We start from the raw sequence: 8,188 nt of genomic DNA on the forward strand, positions 1-8,188 counted from the left end.
ACTTCTTTAATCATTTAATCTTCAATTAATACATATATATCACTATAGGGGTACCATTGAAACACACAAATTCCCCTCAAAATAAAGAGTAGTGATATATTCCCCTCAAAATAGAGAGTAGTGATATCTATCAAACACATTTGTTTCCAAAGCAGATTTAGCAAAATGGAGGTGAAGAATTAAATGTTCTGCAACTCTGAATATGACTTCTAGCTCGAAAAGGTTTCAACAATTATCTATTTCCGAGATCAGTTATCTCAAGTAGTGAGATGTCTGAAGTAGTGGTATTAAAATGTGGTTTTAATATCTATTTCACATCATGCATTGTTAATCCGTTTTAAGTTTCTGTTAATCTTTTTATGTAGCATAACTGATGTCAATGTACCCTTCGCTGTCCAGAATGTTCTTTAATCATTATTCTTCAAAAAGAGAAACAAGCTTCAGGCACTTCTCTAATCTCTGAATCTTCAATATATATATATATATATATATCAATAGAGGGGAGGCAATTCAAACACACTAATTCCCCATAGAATTGTAATAGTATTTGTCTAACACATTTGTTCCAATTTCCAAATTAGACTTGGCAAAATGAGGTGAGGAATTAGCTGCTCTGCAATCTCTATATAGCTTTTTCAGCAGATTTCACCCATCTGATTGTAGACCTGGCCAAAGCATCCATTGGATCGATAACTTTCGTGCCCCTTCCGTCTTCCACGTCCTTTCTGTTCCATTGTTTCTTTATCTGGTAGCAAAACTTCAAAACCCTGTATATAAAAGGGGAGGTAACAAATCATCATCCATACCCTCCAGAGGAAAGAAAGAAGAAATGTGGTTCCTACTCCATCTGTAGCTATTTCAAAACCGGAGCCTTCTTCAGGAGTAATTGAGACTTTTCATTGGGATTATGCCCTGTTAACTATTGGAAAATGCTTTGAACTCATCATAACACATATTCCAAAACATTTTCATTGTAATGGCTGATTGATATCTGAACAGGGTTATTTCTATTTTCTTCTTTTGGGTTTCCGAATTTCTTTTTCCTCTTCTCTTTCGAGAGATATACTTACCCTCGTGAAAGTTTCTATCAAATCTCTGCTGATAACATCTGCCTTGCTGCTCTACAGAAGCAGACAATGAGGGAGGGCCACGTGCTTTGCAATATTGGACGACTTGCTGGCGGAATTCCAATTGAGGTTGGTGTAAATTATGACTTCTTCTTCTGCCTGTTGTTAATACGTTAAAACATACTAATACTATTAAAATAATTTTGTTAAATATTCACTATACTGATTATGCTTTTTTAAAGTTCATTTTTGGAGATAACAAGCAAAAGATGTTTGAGTGACTATTTCTCAAATTAATTAATTTATCTATTAGGGTGTTTAATGGCTCAAATTCATTGGATTTTGTCACAAGTCTAATACATCATATGTTGGATTTTATATTTTGGATCCAATCAGATAGTCAAATCCTATTTAATCTTTTTCGATCAATTTAATTAAAATAAAAATTTATAAATAAAACTCTTTAATTGTTCTCCAGAGTTCTAATTACTGGCAATTGAAAAAAAAAATCAACCCCTTTAATATTTCATGATTCATGTGTTTTATTATCATATTGTTTAAAAAATAAGTGAAATTTAATTGTTGAAAGCAAACACTGGTTGTGCCTTGTAGTTTCTACTCTATATTGTTATTGTTTATTTATAGTTCTACAAAAGTCTGTCATCAATTTTGATCCAATTTTTAATGTAATTACTTTTCTACTTCCCATTCTTTTTTTTTAATTATGTTAACGGTGATCATGTTATTAATTTATAATCTATATTACTAGTCTAGCGTTCTTATCATCACTAATCTAAATGTGATTATAGTATTAATACCGTAGTTTTTTTGCCATTATTTTTTTAACATTGGGAACAAAGTAGGGTATTAAAAATTAATCAATCTATTATGACATATCCAGGAGGCGCTCAACGGACCTTTTGAATCTTTAATAAAAAACACAAGTGGTCACAACAATTTCTAATAAGAACAAAAGTGTCATTAGTTCTCCACAATTAAAAAAAGAGAAAGAAAATGAAAATAAATATTTTGTGCCTTCAAACAATGCGATATTCAATTGACGATCGTTAGAATATACTTGTAATTCCTAAGGAAAAGCCAAGGTCACTAATTTGGAGAGGGGATTCGACATAATACCAAATTACCAGCTTTATGACATTTAAAAAAGTGCGAACTAAAACAATATTATTTTAATTCTCTTTCACTCCGCAGATCGACTTATTTTAATATTACATTATTAATATATAAGATATCGACAAAAAAAAAGGGGTTGGCGAGGTAGCTGTTTTTTTAGTATGTTAATTAGGTAGGTTTAACATATTGTTTGTGTTGGGATTATATGCTTTTTTAAAGCATATTAATTTATTTTTTAATTAATAAAATATTTGAGATATTTTTAATTGCATAAATATATATTGAACAAGGTCCGTTTAATCATATTATATGTATTTATGTGATCATCATATGGATTAACAGAATACATAAATACAAGTCATCTTATGATTAAATAAATTTAGTTCGCAGTTGATAAATATAGTTGGACGCTCTATTTATGTTTAGACTGTAGTAAATTCATTAAATGATTTGTCTTAATCATATATGAATTTACTGATGTAGTTTGACTATATTGAGCTGGATCACATATGAGATTTAATTAACCTTGAAATGACTGTCAGACTTATTAAATCTCATAAGTATTGATTTTACTGTAATCTTAATCTTGAGTTAGTTATGATTTCATGATTATAATTGTTATTCCATTTGAGTTACCAATGAGCACGACACACAATTGTTGTCAAGATTACCCGGTATCTTGGTGGAAGCAATTATGAGTATTGGAGTTATAGATTAACAATATAAAATTTGTATAACACATCTCTTGATGGGTTTTTCGGCACTTGATCATAGAATTCTCTGGCCAGACTGTGTCAACATATTTAGTATGTTGAAAATGATCATTAGAGAAAACCAATAAGTATCAAGGAATAAGATGTAATTAAATCGATTGGACAATTGAGATATCGATTTAATTAACGATGTAGTACAAAAGATTATGCAGTAAAGAAATCACTGTAGCTTGAGACAAATTATTATTCAAGCATACAATTATGTAGGTCAGTTCTAATATTTTAGTGGAGTAGATTTGGAATTAAATAATTGGGTTAGTTTAATTACAGGCTTAATTGTTGTAGCCACTATTGTATGTTCCCAAATGATCCCCGGGTTAACTCATTTAATTGACTGCGCCACTACTGGATTAATAAGCAATATAACTAGCTATTTAGGTCAAAAGCCTAAATATATCATTTAGTGGGAGGCTCCATTTAATATGCTTGTATGCAAGGGGCTTTATGTTATTTTACAAGATGGGCCCCCTATAGAAAAAACAAGTAACGTGGTTTTTTATTTTCATTATTTGGAGCCTAGGGTTTTCATTAAAGGGAGATATAAAAAGGTTTATTTTCTCTAAAGAGAAAGAGAACAGCCACTTTATACAGATCAGAGAAAAATTTTTTTTCTCTCTATTGTTGAGAGAAAAATTTTCAAGTGCTAGTTGCTTTAGTGGTGATAAAGGCGCCCACATGTCAAGTGCATATCAAACTTGAGTCATAGCCTGGAAGATTATTTGGTGGCGGATCGTGATCTAACAGGAGTGGTGGTGACGAATCGTGATTTGACATGAGTGGTGGTGACAGATAGTGATTTGACATGAGTGGTGGTGACGGATCGTGATCTGGGAGCCTAAATCACCTCAGCGGAAAAATCTAAATCAAATTGTTATAAAAAATTTAAAAAACTAATTTTTCTTCCAACAGTTTGGGGGTAAATTTAGAAGGATACTTTTGGACTAATAAATAAATGACACTTAGGTAAAATGGACAAAATACTTGGAGTAATATAAAAATGTCATTTGGAAGAATTTACTTCATTGGATGAGCTTTGAAATTAAAGGTCAAGGTTGGACACTTCAAGATATTTATGAGAAAGAATAAACTTACTATAAAAGGAATATTCTTTTTCGTTTTCCCTAAATATGACACATAAATCTAAAAACATTCTCTCTTCTAATCCTAATTTTTATGTACTCTTTTTACCACTAACCTCCACTATATAAATGTTTGATTCACCCATATTAGGGCATGCTCTTTTATGCTATCATCTTCTTGCTTCATCACTTCTCACACACACACACAATCTTTCTATTTTCATCTTTTATAATATTAGGAGTGTTCGTGGATTGGATTTTATGGAATGAACATCAATGCATATCCAATTCATGACTTTTGCGGATTATAAATTTTTAATCCAATCCAATCCACAGATTGGTAAATTTAATTCAAATTTAATCCATACGTCTGCGGATCGGATATGGATTTGACCTAATCCATATCCAATTCACCATTTTACGAATTGGTTTGTGGATTAAAAGTTTTTAATTATGCTCATTCTACGAACTAATTACATAAAAAAAATCTAATATAAAAATAATTTTACTGCCAATCAAATTTAAAATTAAATAACATTTAAATAAATTAAGTGTTTAAATAAAGTTAGAATAATACATTCAAAGTCTCAAAATGTAACACGGCGAAAAGAAAAAATCTCATTTGTTTAAATCAATACATAAAAATTAACTAAAATTACATGTTTAGAAAGCTTTCTGCAAACAGTCATCATATGTCTCTCTGAGAACTGAGAAATCATCCATGTAAACTTCCAGTGTTTGCTCAATCATATATGAAAATATGGACATCATACACCTCTGGAAGGTTGATGGAGCATTGCATAAACCAAATGGCATTCTTCTGAAAGCAAAAGTTTCATAAGGGTAGGTTAATGTGGTCTTCTCCTGGTCCTCGGGTGCTATAGCAATTTGGTTGTAACCTGATACCCATTTAGGAAGCAATAGTATTGTTTTCTAGTAAGTCTGTCCAACATCTGATCTATAAATGGCAGTAGGAAGTGCTCATTCCTTGTGGCTTTGTTAAGTTTCCTATAGTCCATGTAGACTCTCCATCCAGTTACTGTTCTTGTGGGGATAAGTTCATTTTTCTCATTTGCTACAATAGTTACCCCACATTTTTTTGGAACACATTGTACTGGGCTCACCTAAGAACTGTCAGATATCGGGTATATGATCCCAACATCCAGCCATTTGATGATTTTCTTTTTCACAACTTCCTTCATGATAGGGTTTAGTCTCCTCTGTTGCTCTACTGAATTGATGTGACAGTCATCTAGTAGAATCTTGTGCATGCATATGGATGGGCTGATTCCCTTAATATTGACTATAGTCCATCCAATTGCTTTTTTGTATTTCCCCAGCACATTTACCAAGCTCATTTCTTGATCTGCATTTAAAGAAGATGAAATGATTACATGAAGTGCATTATTTTTGCAAAGATAAACATATTTTAAGTGTGAAGATAAAAGTTTCAATTCTAAAATATGAGGTGATTCAATAGATGAGATTGTTGGTTTCACTTCTTTGTTTGAAAGATCTAGAGATTCAAAGTGTCTGTCATGTCTTAAAGATTGATTTTCTCCTAACCATGCTATCGGGGTGGCTTTAACATCCTCTTCTTTAAGTTCTTTAAAAGTAACAGCTTTGATTTCTTCTTTGTTGCAGCAACTGTCTATCATTTCTGTCACAACAAGATCTACAACACTCATAAAATTGCAATCTTCAACCTCATCAAGACTCTTCATAGCCTCCAGCACATTGAAGGTGACTTGTTGGTCATTCACCCTCATAGTTAACTCTCATTTTTGCACATCAATTAGGGTTTTCCTCATGGCTAGGAAATGTCTACCAAGTATATCTGGTACTTCCTTATCTGCCTCAAAGTCTAGTACAATAAAATCCACTGGAAAAATAAATTTGTCTACCTTTACCAACACATCTTCAATCTTGCCTTCAGGATATGCACGAGATCTGTCAACTAATTATAAAGTGATTGTTGTTGGTCTACATTCACCAACTCCTAATTGCTTAAGTACAGATAAGGGCATTATATTGATGCTTACTCCTAAGTCACAAAGTGCTCTACAATTGTACCTAGTTCCAATAGAACATGGTATTGTAAAACTTCCTCGATCTTTCCATTTTTGAAGAATTTTATTCTGAAGCATAAGGTTGCATTCTTGTGTTAAAACAACAGTTTCAAATTCTCCAAGCCTTCTCTTTCTTGTGAAAATATCCTTAAAAAATTTCACATAATTGGACATTTGTTCTAAGGCTTCCACAAAGGGAATGTTGATATGTAATTGCTTCAGCACTTCTAAGAATTTGTTGAACAACTTGTGTTGTTTTTGCTTCTGGAATCTTTGTAGGAAAAGGGGTGGATGCCTAAACTGCTGCACTACAATAAAGGGGTACATGTTGCTGCTCTTTTGATTGACCCTAGTTTATTTCTACTAATGTTGCAGCTTCTGCTTCAACAGAATTATTTTTGTATATGGTTGTTGTAGCCTAACTACTTTGACCAGTGTTTTGATAATTAGGTTAATGTGGCTCTTTTTCAATTTGCAGCTCATCTTGGGATGAAATATGTTTCATCTTTTTCCTTCGCATGCCAACATGGATATCAACACCCTTCTTAAACCTTAAGTTGATCACCTTGCAATGTTCCTTATCTTCTCTCTTTGGATCGTCTGTGTTGTTGGGTAAACTCCCATGGAGTCTGTTACTTAATGCTGTGGGAAGCTGTCCAATTTGATTTTTTAAATTTCTCAATGACACAGCTTGACTTTGGACAACTGCTTCATTCTTTACAACGTACTCCTTAATTAGTGTTTCCAAAGAATGGAATTGATCATTACTGGTGTTTATTTGCCCTTGATTTTGGTGATGAAAATCAGGTGGTGAAGCAAGTCTGTTCTGTCCACTAGGTGTTGTAGCATTCTGGTTCTAGTTGCTCCATGAAAAGTTTGGGTACTGCTTCCATCCAGGTTTGTAAGTATTGTAATATAGATTGTTCTAGTTCTATCGAGTGAAGTTGCCCACATAACTAACTGAGGCTGGATTCCCTAGGCAATTATTAAATAAATGTCTCTCTCCATAATACACATAAGAAACCTCAGCAACTTGATTAACAGTTACTAGAGCAGTGGTCATAGCTTTCACCATATTGGTCAATGATGTTACTTGGGTTGATAATGTTGTAAATGCATCCACATTGTGTACCCCTACTGCTCCTCTTGCTGTAGTTTGTCTAGTCGATGACCACTAATAGTTGTTATTAGCAATTCTCTCCAAAATTTCAAATGTTTCATTGTAAGATTTAAATAATAAAGCCTCATTTCGTAAAGCATCGACCATTAATCTAGTGCTTGGGTTTAACCCATTATAAAAGATTTCTAACTGTATGCAGTAGGGAATGTCATGATGAGGACATCTCCTAAGTAACTCCTTAAATCTTTCCTAAGCCTCATATAAGCTTTCATCTTCGAGTTAATGAAAAGAAATGATCTCATTCCACAACTTTGCATTCTTGGTTGGTGGGAAGTACTTCATTAGAAACTTATTAGCCAAGCCATTCCATGTTGTGATAGAATCTGGTGGTAAAGAGTTCAACCATTCTCTTGCTCGATTTCTTAAGGAGGAAAGAAAAAATCTGAGTCTCAATGCATCTTGTTATGCTCCAGCAATTTTAAAAGCACAACTTAAGATGGAGATGAGGATCTTCTGATGGCAATCCATTGAATTGCCCTACTGTTTGCAACATTTGAAACATCATTGGTTTGAGTTCAAAGTTGGCAGCTTGCACCTCAAGTCTGACTATTCTAGGTTGTATAACTTGAGGGGTCAACACAGTATAATCTCTAATGGCTCTATCTTTATCATCTGCCATGTAAATAATATAGTTATTCCATGGTTGCCTTTGATTAATTTGCCCATTCTGACATTCTTGAACATTGACAGGTTGTATTGGTCCGTAAGGGTCTAAATTTCTCAAGTCTTGCAAATCATCTATTGCTATAGCAACTTTTGAATTTTTTTTGTTCTCTTTTCAATCTCCTTGCAGTTCTTTCAATCTCTAGACCAATTTGAAATTCAACAAGTTTGTATTTGTGCATGCAAGAGTGATCTGTTAACAAAGTAAACAAATTGAAATAAA

General features: G+C 32.9%; 1 non-coding gene across 1 annotated transcript; it reads left to right on the forward strand.

The window, feature by feature from the left end:
* The first annotated feature begins 7,447 nt into the window (after positions 1-7,447).
* Positions 7,448-7,554, forward strand: LOC112496493 (small nucleolar RNA R71). Its single transcript, XR_003063052.2, has one exon. It is a non-coding gene; the product is annotated as a small nucleolar RNA R71 (small nucleolar RNA).
* The last annotated feature ends 634 nt before the right edge of the window (positions 7,555-8,188 follow it).

This window comes from Citrus sinensis, chromosome 7 (assembly GCF_022201045.2).
Source record: "Citrus sinensis cultivar Valencia sweet orange chromosome 7, DVS_A1.0, whole genome shotgun sequence".
Lineage (NCBI taxonomy): Eukaryota > Viridiplantae > Streptophyta > Magnoliopsida > Sapindales > Rutaceae > Citrus > Citrus sinensis.